Genomic DNA, 19,047 nt, shown 5'->3' on the forward strand with positions numbered 1-19,047 from the left:
TGTTTAGACCCTTGATGGTTGATTCACACCAAAAGATCCATTTGCATTTCAATCTATTTAGCAAGCATTCAATATCACCACTACTAGGATGGTTCTTACTATGTCAATGACTTGCCATGTAAAATATTTTTGGGTGTTCTTGGCGCTTGTAAAGTGCTTAACCAATGATGCATTGGCTACTCTGCAGAAAATTCTGCTTTTATGATGACAGATAAAAGCCTTCAGTTTTTGTGTGGTCTGACCAATTTAAATTTAATTGTATGGCCAGCTATTCATGTTATTCGAACTACAGTTAGAACATAAATCCAAATCGTATTGTATATGCTAATGTTGGAAATCTTTGGTGTTGATGGTGTAATTACAAGCAATACAGTTGCCGCATTTATAATCTCAGAGCGATGCAGAGTCCAGTGTCATCACCCAGGATTTGTCAACAAAGGATGTGAGGACCTATGCTGAGGATCTGTTGTGCAGCAGTGGTTCCACAATGCAGGTCTTCATGACAGAGAAGACCCACACAGCAGTGGTGATGTGTCGGTTTTGATGCATCCACAGAGGCTGGCGAAGCACGTTAGGCCAAATTACAAGGGTCCAGGACTGGGGTGGCATCACTTGGCACTGTAGACTCACAGAGTCCAGGTGCTATAGACGAGGATGTTGAGCAGAAGCCAGAAAGCCAGTCCAAAAGCCCTTGGAGTCATTCAGGGGTCCTGATTTAAACAGATGAAGGTCCAGTCCTTATAACCCAGGCAAGAGGGCAGTTAGAAGCAGGTCAGCACAGCAAGGCAGCAGTTCTTTCAGAACAATACTCTAATGGAGTGGCAGTCCTTTCAGCAGCACAGCAGTCCTTTTTCATGGCAGGTCCACAGGTCCTGAAATGTACTGAGGAGTTGGTTTCTGAGGTTCAATATTTATATCCAGCTCTGCCTTTGATGTGGGAGAAGCTTCTAGAGCTATGCCTTTGAAGTGCACAGGTACCCTACCTTCCTTGCCCAGGGTCCAGATTAGCTACAGGGGGTAGGCAGCCCTTTGTGTGGAGACGGGAATCATCTTATTAAAGTGTTAGTGGGGCTGTGCCATCCTGTAAGTGATGGCCAATCCAGGCACACCTACGCTCCCTATTGTGTGTGGCTGTCTTGGAGGAATACACAAAGCCCAAATGTCAACTACACCCAGTCATATGTTCCAAAGATTGGGTGCTGGCATCAAATGACTAAGGCAGGAAAATACCAACTTTCTAAAAGTGGCATTTTCAGAATTGTGGTTTAAAATCTAATTTTACCTAAGATACCAAACATGAATGAGTTACCTGTTCCCATTTGGAAGTTACAGCTTATTAAATGTAATAAGGTAACCCCAATGGTATCCTATGGGAGATGCAGGCCTTGCAATAGTTAAAAACAAACTTGAGTTTTTCACTACCAGGATATGTTAAAACTTAAATATACACCATGCACCCAGATCTCTGGGATGTCCAGGACCTACCGCTGAGATGATTTATAGGTATTAAGATGAATTTAAAAGAAAGGTTTGGTCCTGGTAAAAGGTTGATTTTGCCAAGTCAAAAATAGCATGCACACAGGCTACATTGGAAGGCCTGGACATGTTTAAAATGCAACTTAAGTGGAAACAAAGTTGGGGGGAAACCACTTCAAGCATGCCAGGTCTGGCAGCTATGTACTGAGTGGTGACTTGAATTGCAAGTTTATTATTGGCACCAGCTTCAATCCCATCATTTGACCCTATGTTTTCCCCTTATTCACCTTCTTCCTTTATTAGTTTTTCAAATTAATTTTACAGGGTGCCACTTACCAGAAGCGCCTGTTCATTTTGGATTGACTCCTTCCCTTCAGCAACATGACCCATACAAGGCAAGTTGCAATACCATTCAATATGTTTATTTATCTCAACCTTTTTAGTAATAATGTAGTTATTACTCCAATACATAAATTGTATTGTTTTTGTGGATATAGTTGGGCTTTGAATTCTCTGCTAAAGTCAATATATGCCATCATAATGTGTATAAATATTATTTTGTGATTTGCATATCCACCTGTGGATAGCATTGGCATCCACAACAATAATTAGGAAACAGATGTTAAAAATGAGACTACAGTGAACCAATGTTGTCTGTTATTACCCCAGGTTCCTGGCATAGCAGATTGGGCTTACCCTTGTTTTTGCTACAGGGAATATGAACATAAAGCACAGAGGGGTTTTCTTCATCCTTGGACCTGCTCATGGCTGTCCAGCTTCAGAAGTACCTACAGGTGATGAACTGGTAAACATGTGAGGACGAGAATAACTACGCTTCTTAGAAAAACTTATGAAATAGTTCTTGGGGAACACAATCAATCAGGTACCAGAGGCGCTGTGGTTTACTTAGACAGGATTCTCACGTATTATCAGCTTTACTGATAATGTGCTCTTAATCACACCTTTTACACTCCTGGGCAGGTGTGTTGTGGTTACATTATGTTGAACGCAAGGTAACATCTGCACATTCTTCTTCCATGCAGTAGCAGTAAAATGTTCTTGAATGCAAAGTTGGTGCTTAATTTGAGTCGGTGGTTGCAGGCGGTGACCCTCAGCACGTTTTTTAGGGGTGACATTAAGATCTACTCATCCAACTTTCACCTGGAGCAAGAGAGCAAGAGAGAGAAAAACACAGATGGAGAAAAGAAGAGGATGAGAAAGTCAGAAAAGCAGTGACAAAGGGTGAAAGCAAGGCTGAAAAGGAATCTGCAAGAGTGGAATAATGGGGCAGGGAGGGTCTGGATGGGGAAAGAAAGAGGCAAGAGGTAGAATCCAAACTATGTATCTGATTAAATGTATTTGGGATGCCTGCTCTGAGGACAACAGATGACACCTCACTGTAGTCATACTGACGCCTATGTTTCTCAGAGCCTCCACCTTTTCCCTTTGATGGGTACCTAATGTCTATGCTTGGAAGTATTTGAAGGGCTGTGGGCTTTTAGCACCATCTCTCTGTCCCCCAGGGACACTAGGGTAACCTCCGCTGTCTCTCTCCCAAGCTAACTGAGACCACCTCGTTCCTAAGCACTACACTGACCAAACCTGGTGTCTGGCCACCAGTGGTTGAGCTGTTCCCTCTTGAGGCATTTGGAGTCCCCCTTGCAGTGCCTATTACTGTGACACTCAGTACACTGGGGGACAAACCTCCATGTTTTGTGATCAAAGAATCCTTCTTCTTCCAATCAGGTTGGGCCTGGTTACTGTTTGCTTTGGAATTATTTAGGGGCCTTTTGATGACATCTTATTGTTAAGCATTTCTCCTTCCTCTTTCTTCTGGTAGGACCCCCTGACCATACTTTTTGGAGACCCCCAATAGTTTCTAGTGGACCATGGTGCTGAGCCAGCGCGTCATGTCCTTAGCAAGCTACCTGGGTCAGTGAGCCTTCTATTACCTACGTTTTGGTTGAGCTCTGGAAAACTATTACTGAACATGAGCTCTCTCACAAACAAATTGTACAGTGCCTTTTAACTACATACATCACTACCCTTCACTCAACAATCCAGAGTCTTTCAAAAGTGATAAACGAAATCCAACAAGGACTGTTTGGGGCAAATTCTGGCTGTCCTAAACTTCTGCCTATACTTCTCTGGGGTAAGCTCATACTTCCTGGAGAGAGAATCCTTCAGGTTTGGATACCTCATCTTGTCCCCATTCCCTTTGGCTAACGGGGCATAACTCTGTTCACTGGGAATGTGCCTCCAGAGACTCTGCACCTGCAATCCTCTTCAGGGACCCTGTGGATTTCTTAGGCACCTCATAGGCATCAAACCAATTATATATGTCACCCCCCATAACACAGTTAGGCATCAGATCCCAGAAAATGTGGACCCTCCTGTCTCCAGTGGGCACTGGGGTATTGTCTTTGTCTATTTCTCAGTTTGAATCAAGCAACTCCAATTAAGTATCTCCAATTAAGTAAAGCCCAAAGGAACACAACCAAGGTTTACTGTGTGGTAAAGTGATCACTTACTGGCCTGACACGAATATAATAATCTAAATGTTTGTGAAAAGTTTGATACAAGTGTGAAGTCAGGCCTTGCTTTCCTAATGGAGTCATTTTGCTAATCAATGCTTGTAAAGTTACGCAGTGCAAACAAGCACTGCCCAGACATCACCAAATACTCTCTTTGCTGAGACAGTTCTGGACAACAAACAATCCCAGGTGCCAACAGCATATTTCTAAAAATTAACCTTGAAGATTTGAAATGAATTACCATATTTAGAGGGTTGATCTAGTCCAATATTCTGGAATGGTCTAACAACAATAATGTAGGCAAAGCATGAAGGTTCCAGAGTAGTTCATTTCTTTTCAGAAAGAGACAAGATGAACAACATTTTCTCTGCTTTTACAAAGAAGAAATATGCTGGAGCTTGTCACTACTGTCATACACACTGAACTAATCCCAGAATGTGCTAATCATGAAGTGTGCAGGTCACAGTCAGAGGCTCTTTTGCAATTTACACACTGTGCAACCATATTGAACCTGGTGCTCATAATTTATAATACCTAAATAGATTGAAGATAGCAGTAGCACCCCACCCCTAACCCCCAGTGCCTTGAGACCCCACCGGGTGAGTAGCGCGCTTAACAAATGATTGATTGATTGATTGAGTCTTATGCTCTTCTTAACATCAGGTATTTTATAGAGTCAGAAGAGTTTCTCAAGGCAACAGAGTGATACGTTTGTCAGACTCACCACTTGACCTTGATAATCAATTACAATTCAGTTGAAGGTTTCTTGGAAAAAACATACATAAATGAATGACCATTTCTTCATCCATTGTTTGTTACTGGTGGCAAATATTGTTTTTAACCCAAATAACACAGTTGATGCTAATCATTATACTGTCATTCAGCATAAGTGTTAGGTGGGTACTGCCCTCATTCCATTGAAAGGTTGCCTGACTGACTGAAGTGTTTAAACAGATGTTGTGAATACATTTAAGCACTTTGTCTAGCAATCTGGGATAATTGTGGATCTTTTTAGTTTCAAGTGATTGTTGAAGAGCAGTGATTAAGGAGATTGAAGGGAGTAGGACGTGAATGGTGCCTTGAGCTGTTAATGAGCTGAACAGGCTTTGACCCATAGGGTTGGGGCAGTAATAGGATTGTAATCAACACCAGTACACTGGCAGTCGTACGAAGTTTTTGTTTGTTGCCATGATGTTTTTTTCTTATTCATAGTTTGAAAATAGAGAACCTCACATGGCAAACATGTTGGAAAAATCGTTCAGGGACTAATTATGTGGCTGGGAAAGAAATATACTGAATTAAATAATCTTCACAAGACATTTAGAGATGAAATGATTCTAAAATTGCAATATTTGTGCTTGTCTTGCATTACATATTTATGTTGATGGTTTGGCACTCACTCACATCCACATGAAACATTATAAATGGTGGATATTGCACAACCCTACTACGAATGTGTAACATAATAATTGACTAGAAAAGGGACAGGGTAATGTAGAAAAAACCCTTCAATATGAACATTGCATTACTGACTATTGAGAGGAGCCATTATTATGAAAAGGTAATTCCTCCAAATTTATTGTTGGCAATTCGAATACAGATGTCTATATAAAATGCTGTGAAAGACATATATGTAGGGTGATAGAGGGGTCACTATAAACTGTGGATCTACAATATAGACAACATATAGACTTATCAAAACCTTTACTGGCATTTGTAGTACAAAAACACTGAATGATTTTCGAACAAGAATGATTCACTTCAATGAAACTCTGTTTGTAGAAAACCACAATGGAGTATGGCATATTCATGCACAGGGAGCACCTTATTTGCACAAGCTCAAGAAAGTTTCAAAGCAAACACAATTCCACCTCACTTGATGATTTTGGAAAGGCTCCTGAGGTCCAACCTGGCCAGAGTTTATTCCTCATTGAAGTTTATTTCAAACACTGATAAAATAGACTGTCTAAACATATCTTTGAAGTCTCTGCCCATGAAGAAGTACAAGGAAGGGTTGAGGCAGCTGTTAAAGCTTGCCAGACATGTTGCAAGTGCTTCGGCTACCAGATGGACATTGAGAGGCCAAAGTATATATTCTGTCAAATCAAGTAAGGGTAAGGAATGGAATGGAAAGCAACTGATGAAGAACAGGAACAAGGTAGTCATGATAAACCTGGAGGGTTGCCTGGATGTTCTCTGGCAAGGTAGTTGTCTGATCTTCACTGTGATTGGCTCTGTAGTTAATAATGATGATGGTGAATAGGACTACAAACATAGCTACAAATCAAGTTATGAGCATGACCTTGTGGAGCATTGCCATGATATTGAGAGCTTTTTCAGAAACATCCTTATAAGGAACACCGTAATTCCTGAAACAAAATGTATCATTGTCCTCCCAAGCCACAGTGTCATAAAATGCTGGATATGGAGAATTGAGAATGACTGAGAACATCCATGTGACAAATGCAACCTCGTATGCCAGGTTGGGTTTTCTATGTTTGCGGACCAGAATGGATACAGCACAGAAATGCGTTTGTCTATAATGATCACCACGAGGAAGGAGATGCTTGCTACCAATATGTTTAGATATAACACCATGTTACCGATCTTGCACAAAAATCCTCCAAATGGCCAATATCCATCTATTGCCTTTGACGAAATGTGAAGGGTAAGGAAAATGTCAAAGATGAAGTCTGCAATGGCCAGCTTAAGGAACCAAATAGCATTCACCATCTTTGTCATCTTGAAGGTACAGATACCTATCCTTTGCCTGATGTTCCCAGAAGGAAAGTGATTGAAAGAGACACCATGGAGAACATTCTTATGTTGAAATAAAAAATGTACTCAGGGGCCAGTGTAGTTGTCTCTATAGTTGTTGGGTTTGAGAGAAGTATTAGACTGACAGTGATGTTCTCCATGACATCTAACGATGTTTCCCTGAAATTAAAAAAAGTTTAACATTTATAATTGTCAAATTTCTGCTCTAGAGCAAACAAAAACAAACATAAATTTCAGTTAATTTCAAAACAAATGTGGACATTAAAGAAAATGGGTAAACATTATTTATGCCACAGTGATGATAGTTATAGTTAAACATGTGTCCAGTTACAAAACAACAGCACCAAAGAAAAAGCATTGAAAAAAATGCAGTCACCATCAGAGAAAAATATTTTTTGTGTACTTTTAATTCAAAAGTTGTGGTTCTTCCTGTAAATTAGTCTTCAGAATCTGTAACTGAATGTATTTTAATTCAAAGAAACCACTTAAATAAACCACCTGGACCACTCTGCAGCGTTGGACTCTGTCTCTCACACTATCTTAGTATCCTAGTTAAGTGGGGTCTCAAAAATGAAATAAAGTATTACAATGGCTTATTTCCATTGTATTTAATTGGTCACAATCTCTCACTTGCACCTTTTTTCCCCAAAGGACTTCCTATTCTGTATTGAATCCCACAATGGTCTTAAGTTCCTTCCATATTAAAACATATATTAACCACTCTCTGTACTGGTCAGAACATGGAGATTTGAAATTGTATCCTATGCCGACGTCACCCAAATTGTTGTCTCCATTTCCAGTAATTCTCAAGACTCAGGGTCGCATCAGTGCTTGCATGCTGGCAGTGCTGGCTTTTGGGGCTGTCCAACTGGTGCCATTGTGAACGATCGCTAAGGTAACCGGGGGGGGGGGGGGAGGGGGGGGGGGGCTCCTTGTGGCCAGATGAACCAATATAAGAATAGCCTGTAGAGATGTTTGTGTGTGTGGCATTTTTCAGGGGATAACTGCAACAGCCTAAAGGCTTGTGTGGTTAATGCGCTTGATGGAGAGATGTTCCATATGTATAGTCACAGTTTTGACTCATAATATTCGATTATCTAGCGTTAATGTTCGTACTGCAAAGCACGTGTAACATGCAGGTCATAGATTAGTACTTTATTTAGATAGCGCAGTAGTTTATTGCTTTTGTCAAAGAGATCCTTTTGTTTCTTAGAATTCATAAGTAACAATCCTATTAAATTAGCACATTGAGCTATGAATTTGCATCAAATCACTACATGAAAAGTGAAAGATATAGGATAAGAACCTTATTTTTTTTCTGAAAGGATTCATTTGTGTATCAATTCAATTTTATTAGTAGGGCACCCCAAATATTGTGATATGTTTATAGGGTGGATTTACTAACACTTTGAGTCTTGTTTGATGCAAAACTGGTGCAAAGGAATGTTTTGTGGCTTAATTCCAGCCCAAATTCTGACTTGCATTGGATAGTAACCCTAAAGTAACACAAAGTAGCACTGGGCACTTCTTTATGTGAAGGAGTCATTGCACAGGTAGTGCATGGACAATTCTATGCACTCCCCCATGGACTTTGATGCTAATCCCGATTTCTTAACTTTGTTAGAAAGGGTTAGGCATCAAAATGTATGCTTCCAGGAGGCAGGCATAAAGTTAGAGGAAAGATTTATTTTCTCCAAACCTTTTCAATGGTGCACGTATGCTGCACCACACAGCACACGTACACAATGGTAAAGTGTTAAACTTTGTCAAAGCAGCAAAAAATGTTGTGCTGGATAGATTAAAACATAAGATTCACCTTATGCAAGCACCCTTGCACAATGGTGCAAAGAAGTGGGTATTGGTGCATGGCAGCTAAAAGCATACTTGCAGTAGAGTTAAGAGTACCACAGTACAGAAACCTTGGTTACTGTCCATAGTAAAAACGTAGTTGATCTGCGCCTTAACTCCTCCTCGAATGAAGTCACTGGGGGACCCAACATAGATTGTCACACCAAGCTCCATCAATGCTAAAGCCGGCCCCGCATGCTGGCATTGGCTAGGTCGACGCATGCTATGCAATGCCTTAAGCCCCATTAAGAAAAATGGAAGTGCTGAACACAGCCTACTTCCGTTGTCTAAAATCTGGGTGTTCATTTTGAACAGATTAACAGAGTTGCCTCATCCTGTGTCCTTATTCTCAAATTCTTGCCTTTTATGCCTCTTTCAGCTTGCAAAATGACCACTCAAGCCTTGATTTCAGCCTACACTATGTGAAGTCCCGATGTTAGGGAATTCATGATATTTAATGTGTAGACTTTGAATTTTGCAGAACACCGCAGCCATACTGGTCCTGAGACTGCTGCCTCTCAAATTTGTATCTGAGCATCTCAATGATCTGCACTAGAGTCCTATCTGCAAATGATCCCCTTTCAAGCCATTGTGTATGGCATACAAAGTTTCTTACAAGATAAATCCAGTGTATCTTAGACAAAGATTGCTGCACTACTGCTCATCTAGATCTCGCTGATCCTCGAACACTTTTTTGTACAGGTTCCTTGGATCTGTAAACTCCTCACTGGACTAATTCTATCTTGTTTCTTGCATCAAAGTCTTGGAACTTTCTACCACTCTGAGCAAGAGAGCACAATGTGATGTTAAAGAATATCAGAAAACGACTTGAAGTAATCTAAAAGCACACTAAAAACATACTTAAGGGGGACTTGAAGGATGAATTTGTGGAAAATGAAAGTTTTATATTTTTAAAAGAAATGTGCTGAGAAAAGCGGGCAACACTCTGAATGGTAAAAAGCACATGCACTCATGCATTTGTAAAGGGTGGTTTAAAGTTTTTGAATTATGATAGCGCTAATGGTAAGAAATAAAATGTGTGCATACAAGTATAGGGAAGGCTCTAGATTAAATAGTTTAAAACTGTGCATGGTACAACAAAACGGCGAAGCTGTATAAAAATGTATTTGCACTGAGATTGTCTCAAATGGAAAAGATGGTGAAAATAGAAATTTTATAATGTTATGAAATGAAATGTGCTGGGAGAAGTGGAACAACTCAGTGAATGAGGAAAACGAAAGACACTCTCAATGAGTGGTTCTAAAAGTAGAAAAAAAAGTTCCTGAAAAGCAGGAACTTGTGGAAGGATAAAAGGAGCCTGTCAGAGAGATGGTAAATAGGCTTTGCTCCACATGAGGAGAAAGACTAGAGGTACAAAATAAAAAGAAATAAAACCATCAATTAGAAAGCAAGAAAATAAGAGTAACAAAATAAAATGGCAATTGGAAGCAATGGAAGGAGCTGCTTTCCAGGTCAAATATCAACTTGTGTCTCTACAAGTATGTGCATATATATATATATATATATATATATATATATATATAAAAGGATACAGGGACGTTATAGTTAGGATTACATTGTATATGTACCAAACCATAGAAATACAGCAGTTATAGTTACCTGAACTAACTATAACTTACGCTCCCTCAATGCAAGTCTTATGACCTCACATATGACATCACTCATGACATCTTCCGTGACATCAGTGATGATAGTAAAGCAGCTCCTTCTCTGTGAGACCAATGTTTCCCTGCCAGCATCTCTGCAGGCAGGGAAACAGAGAAAACCTCCGCTTGCATGAAGTGAGAGCTGTTTGACAGGTCTCACTTCATCCTAGGAGAGTATTTGCTTTGACTTGGTGGGGGCTGTCAAAGCTCCCACCAGCTCAGAGCAAACAGGTATGTCCCGGGGAAGGGCACCCCGGGACAAAGCTGGAGCTGGCCCTATGGGTGGTGGTCCCCAGGGTTATGGGCGGCTTTGTGAGGGGGCACCCCGGGACAAAGCTGGAGCTGGCCCTAGGGGTGGTGGTCCCCAGGGTTATGGGTGGCTTCGTGAGGGGGCCCCCCTCCAAAGGTTATTGCCCCAGAGAGGTGGTGGTCCCTAGGGCTGTGGGTGACTGTGCGGCCCACACCTTGAATTTCAATTAAGCCCTGGGGAGGTGGCAGTCTCTGGGGCTGCAGGGGGCCACATAGCCCCCCATCTTGAATTTCAATTAAGCACGGGGAGGTGGCGGTCTCGGGGGCTGAGAGGCCCCCCTTCATTGAAAGTGAATGAAGCCCCAAGAATGCGGTTGTCCCTGGGACAGAGTGGCCCTCTGTGTTTGCTTTAGCAAAAACACTGGGGATGTGGCGGTTTCCCCGCATTAAAATTTCAATGCCCCCGGGACCTGGCTCATCTGAGGGCTTCATAGAGACAAGTGGAGGAGGTTGTGCTTGTTTTTTTTTTTTTTTATTTGGTGGAAAATGCTTTTTGATTATCATGCCTTTCTAAATAACAATAGATTCAATGTGAGGTTGACTTTAAAATATCAGACACACAATCGATTTTTTGGATTTACAGTTATTTATACATGAGAATGCCATCCATAGTGATATTTTTAAGAAAATAACTGCATGTAATAGTGTACGTCATGCCACTAGTTCACACCCAAGAAAAACAATAGAATCAATACCATATGGAGAAATGGTGGGGGCACGGCAGAATTGTAGCCAACAGAAGGATATTGAGAAAAGATTATTGATAATGGAATATGATTTTCGTAAGAGAGAATATAGTGAGGGTGTTTTGAAAAATGCAAGAGCAAAAATAGAGAAAGCGGACAGGGAATATACATTGAAAGAAAAACATAGGGAGAAAGAAATGAATAAAAATAAAGATAATCAAAAGAAACGTGAGATATGTTTCGTTACTAAATATGATCTTTATAGTAATCATATTTTTAACGCACTAAAGAAGAATTGGCATATCTTAAATTCTGCCACACTACCGGAAGGTACGATATGTGAAAGACCTAAAATGGTCTATCGGAGAGGCAACGCATTAAAAAACATATTGGGCCTGATTCTGACCGTCCGCCAAGGTACCGCCGTTTAATGACCGCACCGCGGTCAAAAGACCGCGGCGGCCATTTAAACATTTCCGCTGGGCCGGCGGGCGCTCTCCAAAAGAGCGCCCGCCGGCCCAGCGGAAATGCCCCTGCAACGAGGACGCCGGCTCAGAATTGAGCCGGCGGAGTTGCAGGGGTGCGACGGGTGCAGTTGCACCCGTCGCGTATTTCAGTGTCTGCTTAGCAGACACTGAAATACTTTGCGGGGCCCTCTTACGGGGGCCCCTGCCGTGCCCATGCCATTGGCATGGGCACGGCAGGGGCCCCCAGGGGCCCCACGGCACCCCCTACCGCTTGCTGCGCCGCCATGGGGGATTCTAAGGGCAGCGGTAAACCGGCGGGAGACTGCCGGTTTGCCTCTTCTGACCGCGGCCGAACCGCCGCGGTCAGAATGCCCTGCGGGGCACCGCCGGCCTGTCGGCGGTTCTCCCGCCGACCCTGGCCCCGGGGGTCTTAGACCGCCGGGGTCAGAATGACCCCCATTGTGTCCCAGTTATGTGAAATACAATTTTAACAAATCAGAGATTGGAACATGGTTAGATGCGAAACCAGCAGGTTTCTTCATTTGTGGAGGTTGCTCCATATGTAAGATGGGAATAAATAAAACAAACAAATTTAAATACAACACCTTGAAGGAATATACAATCAATTATTTAATCAATTGCAATACCACTTTTATAGACTATGTATTAGGCTGTTCATGTGGCAAATTATATATTGGTAGTAGTATACGGAGTTTAAAAATCAGAATAATGGAACATGTAAGAGCTATAAATAACGGCGATGGAAGATACCCCGTGGCTATGCATATACAACAAGTTCATCCCATGAATACTCAGATTTGGTTCCATGGTGTGGAACACATATCTATTCATGAAGGGGGAGGCAACAGAGAGTTGATATTGAGACAAACAGAGGCAAAATGGATAAGTCGCTTACGAACAGTTCAGGAAGGTCTAAATGTTAATAATGAATTTCTTTATTTTTTGGAAACTTGAAAGTTGATATGAATGAAAAGATATTATTGTCTAATATACGAATATATGAAACATATTCAGAATTAACATCACATTTTTGTTTAATTTATTTCCACAATTAACTCTAAAGAAACCTACATGGTTGTAGGGAGGTAAACATCACTCCGAAATGGCCGCTGTGGATATACCGCTGGGAGTGAGTCCTGTAATGGCTTTTCAAATGTAATCAGTTATCTAAAGATATATAAATGATGCATGAGTATGTCATCGGTTTAGCTGACATATTGGGCCACTGGCGTTTTGCCGCTGAGCGCCTCGAGTGCATGGATTTCGAAGGTACAAATCTGGAAAATGAAAAATAAAATTGATGTAATAGATGCACCGTTTTGGTGATAACTGATAAAGATTTATTATCTAATATGTGAATACGCAAAAGATAATTAGAATCAACATCGTATCCTCATCTAATCCATTTTTACAATACATTTTTAAAAAACCTATACGGTCAGATGGAGCCAAATATCACTCCAAAATGGCCCCCATGATGCATGAACACATGATCGGTCCTTGTTGACAAACATGCCGTTGGTATTTTACCGTGGAGTGCCTTTGAGGTATGAACCTGAGAAACTGAAAAATAAAATCTATGCAATAGACGTATCGTTTTGGTGACAATGGTTAAATATTTGTTGTCCAATATGTCGTCATGTAAAAGATAAGCTAGAATTAACACCATAATTTTATCTAATTGATTTCCATGATTACGATTTTATGGAGTTTAACACCACTCCAAAATGGCCACCATGGACACACCGCCGGGAGTGAGTCCTTTAATGGACACGCCAGGTGTAAGCTGTTATCCAAAGATATATAAATGATGCATGAGCATATGATCGGCTTTTGCCGATATACTGGGTCAATGGCGTTTTGCCGTGGAGCGCCTTAAGTGCATGAATTTCGAGGTATGAATCTGGGAATTTGAATGCAAAATCTACGCAATAGACGTACTGATTGGTTGGGAGGATACTTTATATGACCCTTTATTAATATCCGGAGTGATACAACTAGGTTAACAACAATCACATATCAGAAAAGAGGATTCGTAAAGGTACTAATGCAGTAGAAACATACAAACAATCCGGGAGGCATATTGCTCAGATTATGTTCCGATGAGGAGCATGTGACCCTTGTTTGAGCGTGTGAGTGAGTGTTTCAGGTGGATGCACTACTTTACACGGCAATAGGAATAAGATAGCTAGAATCCATATTGTGTTTTCATGAAATTTATTTTAACAACCAACTTTACCTGTAAGACTATTTGGTTGTTTATAGGTAAACATCACCTCAAAAATGGCCGCCATAGAAATAGGGCCGGGAGTGAGTTCCGTTAATTGATCCATCAAGTGCAGGTGGCTATTTGAAGGTATATATATCATTATAAAAATGTGTGCTCAGTCTCTGTGGGTATACTGGTCCAATTATGTTTTGCCAATAAGTGCCTCGAGTGCATAAATTACGAGGTATAAATCTGGGTAACCAAAAAATATTTAATCTATACAACAGATGTACCACCTTGGATGTGAAAATATTTTCGATCTTCTATTAACCCCTTCGCTGCCAGGCCTTTTCCCCCTCCTGTGCCAGGCCTTTTTTTGCCTATTTGGGGCAATTAGCGCTTAGGCCCTCATAACTTTTTGTCCACATAAGCTAACCAAGCCAAATTTGCGTCCTTTTTTCCAACATCCTAGGGATTCTAGAGGTACCCAGACTTTGTGGGTTCCCCTGAAGGAGGCCAAGAAATTGGCCAAAATACAGGGAAAATTTCGTTTTTTCAAAAAAATTGGAAAAAGTGGCTGCAGAAGAAGGCTTGTGGTTTTTCCCCTGAAAATGGCATCAACAAAGGGTTTGCGGTGCTAAACTCAGCAGCTTCCCAGCTTTCAGGAACAGGCAGACTTGAATCAGAAAACCCAATTTTTCAACACAATTTTGGCATTTTACTGGGACATACCCCATTTTTGCAATTTTTTGTGCTTTCAGCCTCCTTCCAGTTAGTGACAGAAATGGGCATGAAACCAATGCTGGATCGCAGAAACCTAAACATTTCTGAAAAGTAGACAAAATTCTGAATTCAGCAAGGGGTCATTTGTGTAGATCCTACAAGGGTTTCCTACAGAAAATAACAACTGAAAAAGAAAAATATTGAAATTGAGGTGAAAAAAACATCAATTTTTCTCTGTTTTACTCTGTAACTTTTCCCTGCAATGTCAGATTATCGAAAGCAATATACCGTTACGTCTGCTGGACTCCTCTGGTTGTGGGGATATATAGGGCTTGTAGGTTCATCAAGAACCCGAGGAACCCAGAGGCAATAAATGAGCTGCACCCTGCAGTGCGTTTTCATTCTATACCGGGTATTCAGCAATTAATTTGCTGAAATATAAAGAGTAAAAAATTGCTATCAAGAAAACCTTTGTATTTCCAAAAAAGGGCACAAGATAAGGTGGAGAGGAGCAGTGGTTATTTGCACATCTCTGAATTACGGGGTGACCATACTAGCATGTGAATTACAGGGCATTTCTCAAATAGATGTCTTTTTTACACACTCTCCAATATTTGGAAGGAAATAATGTAGAGAAAGACAAGGGGCAATAACACTTGTTTTGCTAATCTATGTTCCCCCAAGTCTCCCGATAAAAATGATACCTCACTTGTGTGGGTAGGCCTAGCGCCCGCGACAGGAAACACCCCAAAGCGCAACGTGGACACATCCAAATTTTTGGAAGAAAACAGAGGTGTTTTTTGCGAAGTGCCTACCTGTAGATTTTGACCTCTAGCTCAGCCGGCCCCTAGGGAAACCTACCAAACCTGTGCATTTCTGAAAACTAGAGACCTAGGGGAATCCAAGGAGGGGTGACTTGCGGGGCTCGGACCAGGTTCTGTTACCCAGAATCCTTTGCAAACCTCAAAATTTGGCTAAAAAAACACATGTTCCTCACATTTCTGTGGCAGAAAGTTCTGGAATCTGAGAGGAGCCACAAATTTCCTTCCACCCAGCGTTCCCCCAAGTCTCTCGATAAAAATGATACCTCACTTGTGTGGGTAGGCCTAGCGCCCGCGACAGGAAACGCCCCAAAGCGCAACGTGGACACATCCAAATTTTTGGAAGAAAACAGAGATGTTTTTTGCGAAGTGCCTACCTGTAGATTTTGGCCTCTAGCTCAGCCGGCACCTAGGGAAACCTACCAAACCTGTGCATTTCTAAAAACTAGAGACCTAGGGGAATCCAAGGAGGGGTGACTTGCGGGGCTCTGACCAGGTTCTGTTACCCAGAATCCTTTGCAAATCCTCAAAATTTGGCTAAAAAAACACATGTTCCTCACATTTCTGTGGCAGAAAGTTCGGGAATCTGAGAGGAGCCACAAATTTCCTTCCACCCAGCGTTCCCCCAAGTCTCCTGATAAAAATGATACCTCACTTGTGTGGGTAGGCCTAGCGCCCGCGACAGGAAACACCCCAAAGCGCAACGTGGACACATCCAAATTTTTGGAAGAAAACAGAGGTGTTTTTTGCGAAGTGCCTACCTGTAGATTTTGACCTCTAGCTCAGCCGGCACCTAGGGAAACCTACCAAACCTGTGCATTTCTAAAAACAAGAGACCTAGGGGAATCCAAGGAGGGGTGACTTGCGGGGCTCGGACCAGGTTCTGTTACCCAGAATCCTTTGCAAACTTCAAAATTTGGCTAAAAAAACACATGTTCCTCACATTTCTGTGGCAGAAAGTTCGGGAATCTGAGAGGAGCCACAAATTTCCTTCCACCCAGCGTTCCCCCAAGTCTCCCGATAAAAATGATACCTCACTTGTGTGGGTAGGCCTAGCGCCCGTGACAGGAAACGCCCCAAAGCGCAACGTGGACACATCCAAATTTTTGGAAGAAAACAGAGGTGTTTTTTGCGAACTGCCTACCTGTAGATTTTGGCCTCTAGCTCAGCCGGCACCTAGGGAAACCTACCAAACCTGTGCATTTCTGAAAACTAGAGACCTAGGGAAATCCAAGGAGGGGTGACTTGCGGGGCTCGGACCAGGTTCTGTTACCCAGAATCCTTTGCAAACATCAAAATTTTGCTAAAAAAACACATGTTCCTCACATTTCTGTGGCAGAAAGTTCGGGAATCTGAGAGGAGCCACAAATTTCCTTCCACCCAGCGTTCCCCCAAGTCTCCCGATAAAAATGATACCTCACTTGTGTGGGTAGGCCTAGCGCCCGTGACAGGAAACGCCCCAAAGCGCAACGTGGACACATCCAAATTTTTGGAAGAAAACAGAGGTGTTTTTTGCGAACTGCCTACCTGTAGATTTTGGCCTCTAGCTCAGCCGGCACCTAGGGAAACCTACCAAACCTGTGCATTTCTGAAAACTAGAGACCTAGGGAAATCCAAGGAGGGGTGACTTGCGGGGCTCGGACCAGGTTCTGTTACCCAGAATCCTTTGCAAACATCAAAATTTTGCTAAAAAAACACATGTTCCTCACATTTCTGTGGCAGAAAGTTCGGGAATCTGAGAGGAGCCACAAATTTCCTTCCACCCAGCGTTCCCCCAAGTCTCCCGATAAAAATGATACCTCACTTGTGTGGGTAGGCCTAGCGCCCGTGACAGGAAACGCCCCAAAGCGCAACGTGGACACATCCAAATTTTTGGAAGAAAACAGAGGTGTTTTTTGCGAACTGCCTACCTGTAGATTTTGGCCTCTAGCTCAGCCGGCACCTAGGGAAACCTACCAAACCTGTGCATTTCTAAAAACTAGAGACCTAGGGGAATCCAAGGAGGGGTGACTTGCGGGGCTCTGACCAGGTTCTGTTACCCAGAATCCTTTGCAAATCCTCAAAATTTGGCTAAAAAAACACATGTTCCTCACATTTCTGTGGCAGAAAGTTCGGGAATCTGAGAGGAGCCACAAATTTCCTTCCACCCAGCGTTCCCCCAAGTCTCTTGATAAAAATGATACCTCACTTGTGTGGGTAGGCCTAGCGCCCGCGACAGGAAACACCCCAAAGCGCAACGTGGACACATCCAAATTTTTGGAAGAAAACAGAGGTGTTTTTTGCGAAGTGCCTACCTGTAGATTTTGACCTCTAGCTCAGCCGGCACCTAGGGAAACCTACCAAAGCTGTGCATTTCTAAAAACAAGAGACCTAGGGGAATCCAAGGAGGGGTGACTTGCGGGGCTCGGACCAGGTTCTGTTACCCAGAATCCTTTGCAAACTTCAAAATTTGGCTAAAAAAACACATGTTCCTCACATTTCTGTGGCAGAAAGTTCGGGAATCTGAGAGGAGCCACAAATTTCCTTCCACCCAGCGTTCCCCCAAGTCTCCCGATAAAAATGATACCTCACTTGTGTGGGTAGGCCTAGCGCCCGTGACAGGAAACGCCCCAAAGCGCAACGTGGACACATCCAAATTTTTGGAAGAAAACAGAGGTGTTTTTTGCGAACTGCCTACCTGTAGATTTTGGCCTCTAGCTCAGCCGGCACCTAGGGAAACCTACCAAACCTGTGCATTTCTGAAAACTAGAGACCTAGGGAAATCCAAGGAGGGGTGACTTGCGGGGCTCGGACCAGGTTCTGTTACCCAGAATCCTTTGCAAACATCAAAATTTTGCTAAAAAAACACCTGTTCCTCACATTTCTGTGGCAGAAAGTTCGGGAATCTGAGAGGAGCCACAAATTTCCTTCCACCCAGCGTTCCCCCAAGTCTCCCGATAAAAATGATACCTCACTTGTGTGAGTAGGCCTAGCGCCCGTGACAGGAAACGCCCCAAAGCGCAACGTGGACACATCCAAATTTTTGGAAGAAAACAGAGGTGTTTTTTGCGAACTGCCTACCTGTAGATTTTGGCCTCTAGCTCAGCCGGCACCTAGGGAAACCTACCAAACCTGTGCATTTCTGAAAACTAGAGACCTAGGGAAATCCAAGGAGGGGTGACTTGCGGGGCTCGGACCAGGTTCTGTTACCCAGAATCCTTTGCAAACATCAAAATTTTGCTAAAAAAACACATGTTCCTCACATTTCTGTGGCAGAAAGTTCGGGAATCTGAGAGGAGCCAAAAATTTCCTTCCACCCAGCGTTCCCCTAAGTCTCCCGATAAAAATGATACCTCACTTGTGTGGGTAGGCCTAGCGCCCGTGACAGGAAACGCCCCAAAGCGCAACGTGGACACATCCAAATTTTTGGAAGAAAACAGAGGTGTTTTTTGCGAAGTGCCTACCTGTAGATTTTGGCCTCTAGCTCAGCCGGCACCTAGGGAAACCTACCAAACCTGTGCATTTCTGA

The 19,047-nt window shown here is 42.5% G+C and overlaps 1 pseudogene; it reads right to left on the minus strand.

The window, feature by feature from the left end:
- Window positions 1-5,930: 5,930 nt before the first annotated feature.
- LOC138247088 (N-formyl peptide receptor 3-like) overlaps window positions 5,931-19,047 on the minus strand; it is a 57,829-nt pseudogene continuing 44,712 nt past the window's right edge.

The sequence above is a fragment of the Pleurodeles waltl genome, chromosome 7 (genome assembly GCF_031143425.1).
Source record: "Pleurodeles waltl isolate 20211129_DDA chromosome 7, aPleWal1.hap1.20221129, whole genome shotgun sequence".
NCBI lineage: Eukaryota > Metazoa > Chordata > Amphibia > Caudata > Salamandridae > Pleurodeles > Pleurodeles waltl.